The sequence below is a fragment of the Larimichthys crocea genome, unplaced genomic scaffold (assembly GCF_000972845.2).
Source record: "Larimichthys crocea isolate SSNF unplaced genomic scaffold, L_crocea_2.0 scaffold503, whole genome shotgun sequence".
NCBI classification, from domain to species: domain Eukaryota; kingdom Metazoa; phylum Chordata; class Actinopteri; family Sciaenidae; genus Larimichthys; species Larimichthys crocea.
Window position 1 is genome coordinate 869 of NW_020856548.1, and position 10,054 is coordinate 10,922.

The 10,054-nt window shown below is 48.5% G+C and overlaps 1 pseudogene; it reads left to right on the forward strand.

Annotated features, from left to right (window-relative positions):
* Positions 1-8,632: 8,632 nt before the first annotated feature.
* Positions 8,633-9,853, forward strand: LOC113745161 (uncharacterized protein K02A2.6-like; annotated as a pseudogene).
* Positions 9,854-10,054: the final 201 nt, after the last annotated feature.

The following is a 10,054-nucleotide window of genomic DNA, read 5'->3' on the forward strand; positions in this document are numbered from 1 at the left end:
ACGTAAGAGGACAGGTACGATGGAACAGAGAGCACGGGCCGGCATCAAAAGGTAGAAGCAGAATTTGATCTGCATGTGAACTACTACTAAATTAACGTGTCCTAAGTCTCAGTAAACTTGTCTGTAAAATTGAGAGATGAGAAGTAAGAACACAAAGACATAAAACAGTAATGTATTGAACGAGTGAAATGAGAAAAAATTCTGTGTTAAAGGAAGCAAGCAAAGTCTGTGATTGAAAGAGGCAAGACCAGTATTAGGAACCGGTGAGCATCTATCAACAAGACCAGAGCTTTGAGAACCAGGCTGTGAGTCCTCTGATAGCAAGACCAGTAATTAGCAAAAAAACTGTGAGCATCCATTGACAAGACCAGCGTCCCTCGATGTGGTAACTCCCACAATATTTCTGACGAGGTAATGGTTGAACTGGGTTTGAGCCCGGGGCAGTGAGGACCCCCCGAATTCTGATTAACCCGTGAGCTACTTGCAGCAGACCGGAATGTTGTTATTGTGTATGTGTTGATTTTGTATTTGTTTGAACATGTTTAAGATAGATTTTAAGAAAATTGCAATCACACACAAAGTTGAATGGGAGTCTTCTGAACACTGAACATAACTGCACTAGTTAGGCGGTTGTGACCCGTAAGTTGACAGTCCAAATCACTGATACAATGCGGTTTGGTGGCATGATTCACGGCTAGTGGGAATCATATGACTGAAGCGCTCGGGACACAGCGGGGCCATACGGCTCGGTCGGCCAGACCTAGATAACACACAGATACACACTCCCGTAGAAGCTAAAGATCTAACCGTGAGTTGTTCAATAAAAACAAAAAATAGAAAGAAAAAAAAAGAGGAACAACAAGACCGGAGAAATAGAAGCCCCGGAACACAAAGCACGTCCTTGAAAACATAAAAAGGCAGAGTTTGAATTGTACACATTAAAGTTTTTTGCATGTACATGCACACACATAGACACACACACATAGACACACAATATGGGTAATGCATGAATGTGAATGTGTATGAGTGATAGAGGAAATGTGGTTGAAGCAGCGCAATGCCGAAACGCAGTCTCCTGGTGTAAACGGAAGGCAAGTGGTCTGGTTGAAGTAGACCACCGAATCTATATTGAGATTTAATTTGCACTGTGGTAGTACGGAAACAGAAAAACAGCAGTTTTGGTAGATCCAGACGTCGTATTTGAATAATTTTGGCAGTATTACGGACGTAATCAATTGACAATATGGGACGGAGAGTTTGACAGAGAAACAGGCGATGGGGGGTGGGGACCCAGCAGCTCGTAAAAGACGGTGACTGGAACAGCTGTTAGAGATGCAGCGTGTAGTGCGGAGACATGCACGGTAGTAAGAACACAGATGAAGATTATGGAAGCAGATGAGAGAGGATGTGAGTAAGGTTTACTGGAAAAGGGAAAGACAGAAAAGGATAAGGGACTGTTAGGCAGGTGGTTCTGGCAGAAGCCAAAGTAGCAGGGAAAAAAAAAAATGAACAGGAGAGAGCAGGAGAGGAAGAGAAAAAAGGTGGGTGGTTGAAGAAAGGGAGAAAAAAGAGAACCGCAGGCGTGAGGCAGAAAAGAAAAACCAAAGTGGAACAGATGGGCTATGTGGTGGAGGCAGCACAGCACACAATGACTGAGCAAGAACCAAAAAGACCTCTGACTAAAGACCTGACTCCGGCACCAAACCACCCCCGTATGCACCCGCGACAAACACCTAGCGCTCCACAAACCCCCTCACGCACTCCTGCAGGAATGTACCCGCGTTTAACAGAGTACAGCAGGAAAGGCTCTATATCGATCATGTTCCCTCAGAAGAAGAATTAGACAACACGTCAGTAACAGGGTACGCTCTGTAGTAATGGAGCTCTGAAGCAGCGGGAGGCTCTGATGTCTCCTCAGATCAGATTTCAGAATCCTCCTACTCCGTGTAAAACATCATACCAGAAAGGGGCGGAGGGACATGACGATCAGTGTGCTCTTTAGTGACAGGGTTCTTAGAGAGGACCGAGCGGAGATTCTCAAAGAGATGTCGAGGCGAGAAGGCGTCTTTAAAACCGACAACTCCAAGAATTGGAGGAAGCCGTGAGAACAGCAGATAGAGGGCGGAAACCTCCACCCCCCTAGTACCCACCGCCCCCTCTGACGTTGGAGAGGGACCTGACAACGCCAGGGTGGGCTTTGGAGCTGAAGGCTCGGGGCGGATGGGAGAACAGGCGGGGAGACAAGTAAAACGGTGGATCCATCCTGAAGGGACATGGGAAAACCCTGGAGGGCCAAACGACCTCTCAATACCACATAGAGGAGGAAAGAGAAGGACCTGTCCTAGCCACCCCAGTCGTATGCTTCAAAGTGGCAAGCAAGTAGGACCAGACCCGTTGTTAAACATGCCACTGATTAAGGTCGGAATGTGATAGTATCCGCCCTTTTGAAGATAGGAGACCGTACACGCCCCTGGTTGATAAATTAACCTCCAGTAAGCGAAGGATGACACCCTGTGGCCGCCACAGCTCGACAGCCTGACAGCAGGACAGAAGATTCAGCTCCAGGAGATTTTTAGGCTGTGTTTCTATGTGACTCATCAGGAGCAGCGTCAGGGAAATTGAGATAGCTGCACCAAACAAACTCATAGGCGATGACAACACCATTCCACGTGTTAGCACAGCCATAGGCAAAGCCATGAGAGCAAAATACCCTCTCCCAATGCCGCAGCTATGCCAAAGATAAAATGGGATCTTAAGCAAGAATCCCAGAGAGTTCCCTTGATAAAAGTAAAGACATTGGATTAAACATTCGGCGAGCATCCAGGCAAGCCCAAGGAGTGGCAGAGGAGTGGTACAGACAGGCTATCTTAGAGGTGTTCCACAGGAAGTAGACAGCCATGAACAATAATCAGACATTGGGGAAAGACATTAATGCATCATCTGTCCAAAGCAAACAGGCGGCCCGGAGGAGCACCAGGATAACCTTAGCGACCTACAGGCACAGCTATCTGAAAAGCAAATAGCTACAGACTAATAGGAATTGAAGAAAACTGCGATAACCTAGTGCTAGGTTAATGTAGCCGCACAGCAAGTAGGACTCCAGACTTTACCCGTGCCCCATTGGGCGCCCTACCCTCACCTCAGGCAGCCACCACCAGAGGCGGACCGGGTCGAGGGGACGAGGGGATGCGAGACAGGGACAAGGGCAGTTTGTGCACATGAGATGAGGTGGGCCGCATACGCCTAATGATGAATGTCACCGCTTGCCAAAACAGAGGCGTCACTGGGCAGTGACTGTCCCATGTTCACGGCAGAATCGAACCAGCAACCCCATATCCGGCCGGAAGACGGAGAGGGGCAGTATGGGTCTGCTCTACCATGCGGCTCGACAAAACCGTACCATGCCAAATCAGAGGGAATGTACAACCCACCCGGTGAAGCGCCACAGATGTGCCCGCTGACGCCATGGGGCGCTGGGATGGCTGTGGAGACCAGTATAACAATGACCACACCCCACAGAGAGCCAGACAGCATTACTTGGCAGACCCACATGCTGTCAATGAAGGTTGGCAAAACAAAACCTGCCATTTTTGGGGACACCGGAGCCACCTGCTCCACATTGATATCACGGCTCCTGAAACACATTAATCAAATGAGACATCATCACGTCAGGGGTTTCTCTGCGGGAAAAACAAACTCTGCCAGTCACGTACACTCTGCCTTACACAAGTTGGGGACAAACGGTGAGGCTATCCTATGTGCACTCGGCCCACCGTGCCACTAAACCTGCTGGGGCCGTGACCTCCTGAATAAAATTAGGAGGCTTCCATTTCTTTGCAGCCGGGCGGGTGAAGTGACTTTTACCTGATGGCACCATGTCCACTTAGCAGGACTGGCCACCAGTGGGCAGTATCTTTTAAACCCATTGAAGAAACGTCATGTGACATCATAATTGGTGAGATTATCACCCAGGAGACGGCTCAACACCTGATGTATCTCTGGCCTACCAACAGTGGAAGCCCTGGAGTGCAACCCTTGAACCATCCGTAGCTCCTCCGGACCCGCCTCACGTACTCTGTTTTTAATGATAGGCTGCGACAGATTGGTATCAGGACAATTCAGGATCAGTTGGAAGGAAGACTGGGGTTTTAAATCCAAAACATTTAATGTGGCGCCTGGGGGTGGCGGGGGAGGTCAATCTGATCCAGAACATGACAAGTGGTACATGATGTCCGACGAGGCTGCCCACACGTCTCACTAGCTCGCCACCCCCAACACCAGGCTAAAGAGTTAGGAGGCATGGTAAAAAGCGTCCCTGCCACAATCAGATTGGCGACAAACACAAATAACACAGTCACAGTACTCTGCCCTCGGCTTAAAACATTACAGGATTGGTCTCAGCACAGTAAATAGCGGCCTCCTTAGAACACAAACTTCATTAACAAGACATCATGGGCTGAGAGAAAACATGACCACTGTGACACGGAAAGAATACTCAAAATCAATCGCGCAGATCTTGTGGGCAGCCGGTCTCGACGGCGTAGGCCTCACAGACTGCGCTCCTAGTTCCTTTTCAGTACAACCAACACGCCTCTTGGATTCGGAACGTATCCACAGAATAAACCTCAGGCAGAAGCAGGTTAAAGGATACAATACAGTGGCCCCTACGTAATGGTGTCCTGGGAGCCCTCACACGTCGAAGACTGCGAACACCCCAATTTTAACCTGTAGAGAAAGAAAGGGAATAGGTAAATATCGGAGGCGCACGATCTCAGGGCTATCAATAACATACTAACGACGCCTACAGTACCAGTTCCTAACCCATAGTTTGGCCCTAGCCCAAGCTAGATCCCTCTCAAGTTGGTTCAGGTATTGATCTAGCAAACGCTTCTTTCGGTCTGCCACTAGGCAAAAGAGTGCCAGGGGACATTTGTCTCTTTACGTTGTGTCAGGGAACAGCGCTGCCAATACACCAGACTCGCCACAAGGTTTCGCCCTTCTCCAGGGCTGTTTAACCAAGTCCTTAAACAGGCTTTGATCTGATTGCTCCCTCCCAGATGGGGCATATCTCTGATACAGTATGTCGATGACTTGTTATTAGCCGCTCCTACAGCGCCACGGCATGCCTGATAGCCACACCGTTCAGTCCTGCAACATTTAGCAGACAAAGGATTCAAGGTGAGCAAAGCCAAATTACAAGTCGCCCGAAAACAGGTTCCTTCTTAAGACGAATGGTATCACAAAAGGGGGTCAGCATGTCCCCTGATCACAGATCTACATTTTACATCACCCAAGGGCTGTGAACGTTAACGACATGCTCTCGTTTTTAGGCTGACTGGATATAGTCGCAACACATAGCAAACTAACAGGACTACACACAGCCCCTGCGTGACTTGGTGAGACAACAGGGCATGCGTAACCTTAATGCCAAACGTGACTGGACACAACCCGCTGAGACGCTGCATTTATCACTCTTAAACGCCTTGGCAACGGCGGCAGAGCTAGCCAGCCTGACTACCACCTGCCCTTCCACCTGGATGTCGCGCTGTAAAACAGACAACTGCGTGAATGGGTTCTGTTCCAGAGAAAAGGGGGAGAGAGATATACTGATGTATATAGTGTAATGCTATGACAGTATGGAAAAAACAGACCCAGACTGCACACAACACGCAGCAGGGATAGCAAAGCTAATACAAAAAAACTGCACACATGTCATGGGTCACCAGTTAAACGTCCTGACAACTAGGGGTTGTACAGAACTAGTCGCGCACAATGACGTTAGAGCTTGACGTCGACTAGTCGCTAATCGAGAGAGGGCTGGGCTAATTCGTGGCAAGCGGCAGCTAGTAGTGGCATTTCCGGTGCCCGCTGCCACGATTGAGCCCAGCCCCTGCTACACTACTCATATTTTGATGCAAACAAGATGGACGCCTCGCAGAAAGCAACAGGTGAGGAGGTTGTGTGGTCAGTGCAAGAAACTAGCAGTGGAGGATCAAGCGTATGGAAATATTTCACCAAAGATGAGACCTGTAGCACAGCACTTGCAAAATATGCAAGTCTGTCCTCAAATACCACAAAAGCACAAGTGCTATGCACCCCATCTGAAGAGGCACCGCCTAATGCTAGCCAATGAACTGCCTAAATCCTCACGTCCACAGTCAATTAGTGACTTCACCAAACGCCCTCCTCGTACAGACAAAAGACGCCAGCAAATCACCAGTTTACTGGTGAATTTCATTGTCAAAGATATTCGACCTTTAGCTGCAGTACATGGAGAGGCTTCAGAGAAATGCTTAATTTTTTTGAGCCTAGCTACGATGTCCCGTCTTACAACACGCTATGGCAACACTATTAAACATAGTAACCCTGCGTGAAAACTCATGAGGAACAATGAAAGGCCAGAGTGTGTCGCTAACAAACTGATCTGTGGACATCCTCCACCATGGGACCCATACATCACTGTACAGCTCACTACATCACTGATGCATGGAAACTGCAGGCCCGAGTGTTGTGCCACATCTATGATGCCAGAAAGGCACACAGCTGTTAACATTGCCGATCGTCTGTCTGAGATAATCAGGGAGTGGGACATTAAGGTGTTTTGCACGGTCCACGATAATGCCAGTACATGAACTTGGCCATGGAGCTATGTGAAAAAGTCCCCAAAGATCTGGGATGCACCGGACACACGCTGCAGCTGGCTATAAAGTCTGGTTTCGAATCTTACCCGATGTGGTGAAGGCTATTGATGCGGCACGGAGAGTTGGTGAGGCCACTTTCGCCACTCCGCACTGGCCACCTACGCCTGAAGAGACGGCAAGAACAGCTTGGCATAAGAGCCACAAACTCCCAGAATGACTCACCCGGTCCGGTGGAATTCCACAGTTGTCATGCTCCAGCGGCTCTTCGAGCAAAGAATTACGGTGCAATCTGTGCTTTCCGATGAAACGGTCACAAACCAAGTGTCCAGAAATCACTCGCTATGAGAGCGTCAAGTGGGAGCTGGGGAACAGTGATCCCGGTACTGCAGCCCCTGGCCAAGGCTACTGAAATAATGTGTGGTGAGCTGCATGTGGAGTTGTCTTTCATCTATCCGGTGATTTACAACATTATCAACACCACCTGCGTGTTCCAGCATCCGACTGCAACCGTGCGCCACTTCAGATCAAGGTTCGAGAGCAGTTAGAAAAACGGTTCAAACTGGAGTCAGTATGACACTGATAGAGTCCATCCCTATTGTGGCCTGTGTGCTTGATGCCCGGTTCAAGCATCTCAGTTCGTCCCGGAGAGTAAAAGAGAGGCCGCCCAGAGCCACCTGAATGCCCTGCTGGAGGAGGAGGCAGAGCCGCTTGCAGCAACAGGTGAGTGCACCGAGCGAAGTCCGTCACCTTAATTGATTTAAATTTGTGTTCTATTTCTGAATACGCAGCTTTGCTAAACTTAATCATTCGTTTTATTCTAGGTGAGGGTGTCCAAAGTGAGGATGTGGATGACAGTGAGGGAGAAGCAGTAAAGGGGAAAAAAGCCAGATTTTGAACAACTTTTCGGCCTGCACTATCAAAGTGGAAGGAGAAGCGGGGGAATATTCCACCGCAAACGAAGAGGTCCGTGATATTTGCATTACACCGCAAATTCCACCATGCGACCCACTGCAGGTGCAGGGCCCAGAACCAGGAGAGATCGCCCCTTTGGGCCAAGTTAGGCAAACGTTACCTGGCTGTCCAGCGACAAGCACGCCAAGCGAGAGGATTTTTTCACTCGTGGTAATACCATCACGCGACAGCGGGCGAGCCTTCACCCAGCGCACGTAGATGCGCTCGTGTTCCTGCACGCAAACCAGGACCGAAAAACGAAAACTGTGACTGAGCAGGACTGTGACGATGACTAGGCCTGCAGGTGTTGTGTTGTTTTCCTCCCAAATTGTTGTGTTCAGTATTTTGTTTTCCACTATGGTTGATGTAGATTTACGTGTAGATATGTTACTGTTAAATTTAACAGCTGAGTTGCTGCTTGTTTTTACTTTATGCTTGCTGTTCTGCGCAAATTCTGTGTAACAGCTGTGCATTGTCAGTCAATACAGATTATTGCAAAGCATTCCCTCCTCCTGTGATTTTTTAATTACTGAAAATATCAATGACGTCACCGGCGACTGGTCGACGTCGACTCGACTTTCATCATATTAGTGTCGACTTAAAAAAATCTGAAGTCGTGCAACCCCTACTGACAACACATAGTGTGGTGGCTTACGTCAACTCAGAGACATTCACACTAACAACACTGAGACAGAGAAGGCTGAGCAAGATCCTAGAGGCGCCAAACATCTCATTCACACATGAAGGGATCAACATGGCAGACCAAATAGGGACAGGAGAACTACATCAGTGCGCAGACAGAGTCATCAAAGAGGAAAAAGTCAGGGCAGACTTACAAGCTACGCCAATAGAGGGAGCCAGAGACCTGTTCACTGATGGTTGTTGCTACAGACATGAGACAGACGGCCTTAGAGCACCTAGCAGTAGTAGAAGACAAAGAACAAAGACAAGAAGCAGAAGTAGTGGCGGTCATTGAAGCACCAGACTAGGGGAGGGACAGGAAGTCAACATTTACACAGACTCAGCATACGCAGCAGGAGCAGTGCATGTAGAGTTAGGGCAGTGGTAAAGAGCAGGATTTCTGACAGCTGGTAACAAACCAATCAGACATGAGACTGAGATGAAAGAATTGGCCGAAGCACTATTGCTTCCCAAAAAAGTAGCAGTCATAAAATGTAAAGGACATAATACAGGGACAGACAGAGTGACACAGGGAAACAACGCAGCCGACCAAGCAGCAAAACAGACAGCAGGGTACATAGACAGGGCAGAAAAGACAGTACTTATGTGTTCAGAGACTGAGCTACAACCAGAAATCGACATGACCAGAGTAATCGAACTACAAAATAAGGCGTCTCCCCAAGAAAAGTCACTGTGGAAAGCCAGAGGGTGCACAGAGACAGACGGACTATGGAGAGGACCAGACGGCCGACCCATTTTACCTCCAGGACTAAGACAGACAGCCATGGAAGAAGCTCATGGGGTAGGACATGTAGGCGTAGCACAGATAATGAGAAATCTTGGTAACTGGTGGCATCCGTTTCTTAAAGACATGGCTCAGTACTTGATCAAAACCTGTGAACAATGCACAAAGTTTAATACCAGACCAACTATCAAACCAGAACTAGGAAGGTACCCCTAGAGGCCAAACCAGGAAAGGAGATTATCATAGACTATACAGATATGATAGACTCAGTCAGGGGTTACAGGTATGTACTAATGTGTGTGGATGCGTACACAGGATGGCCAGAAGCCTGGCCAACCAAGAAGGAAGACAGCAAGTCAGTGATCAAGTTCCTTGTGAATCAGTACATCCCCAGACACGGTTTTCCTGAAAAAATCAGGTCAGATAACGGTACCCATTTCAAGAACCAGGACCTCCAGAAGGTGGAGGCCATGTTGGGACTCAAACAGCTTTTGGTACAGTATATCATCCCCAATCACAAGGTAAAGTGGAAAGAATGAATCAAACTGTCAAAGTCAAATTGGGCAAAATCTGTGCACAGACCAAATTGAATTGGTTAGATGCTTTACCACTAGCTTTGATGTCTATCAGAAGCTCAGTAAACCAGACCACAAAGTTTACACCGCATGAGTTGCAAACAGGGAGAGCGTTTCCCGGACCACATTCCAGACTTCCCTTGGTTCAGCATGATGAACAAAACCTAACCTCTAAACAGTAGCGGTTTTAGGTACGGGCGGACAGGGCAGCCACCCGGGGCGGACAGGGCAGCCGCCCGGGGCGCCATTTCGTGGGGGGCGCCACGAGCGCTTGGGGAAAAAAAAAACAACAACAAAAAAAAAAAACTTTGTATCATTAGCTGCAATCGGCACATTGGGCCCCTAACTGCAGGCGCCCTGCCTTGCTGCTGAGAAGGTGCCATCCACAGAAGCCAGGCCCAGTAGAGGTTAGGCACGGGCGAAATATCTGTCTATCATATCACTGTGTGGGTAATTGGCAC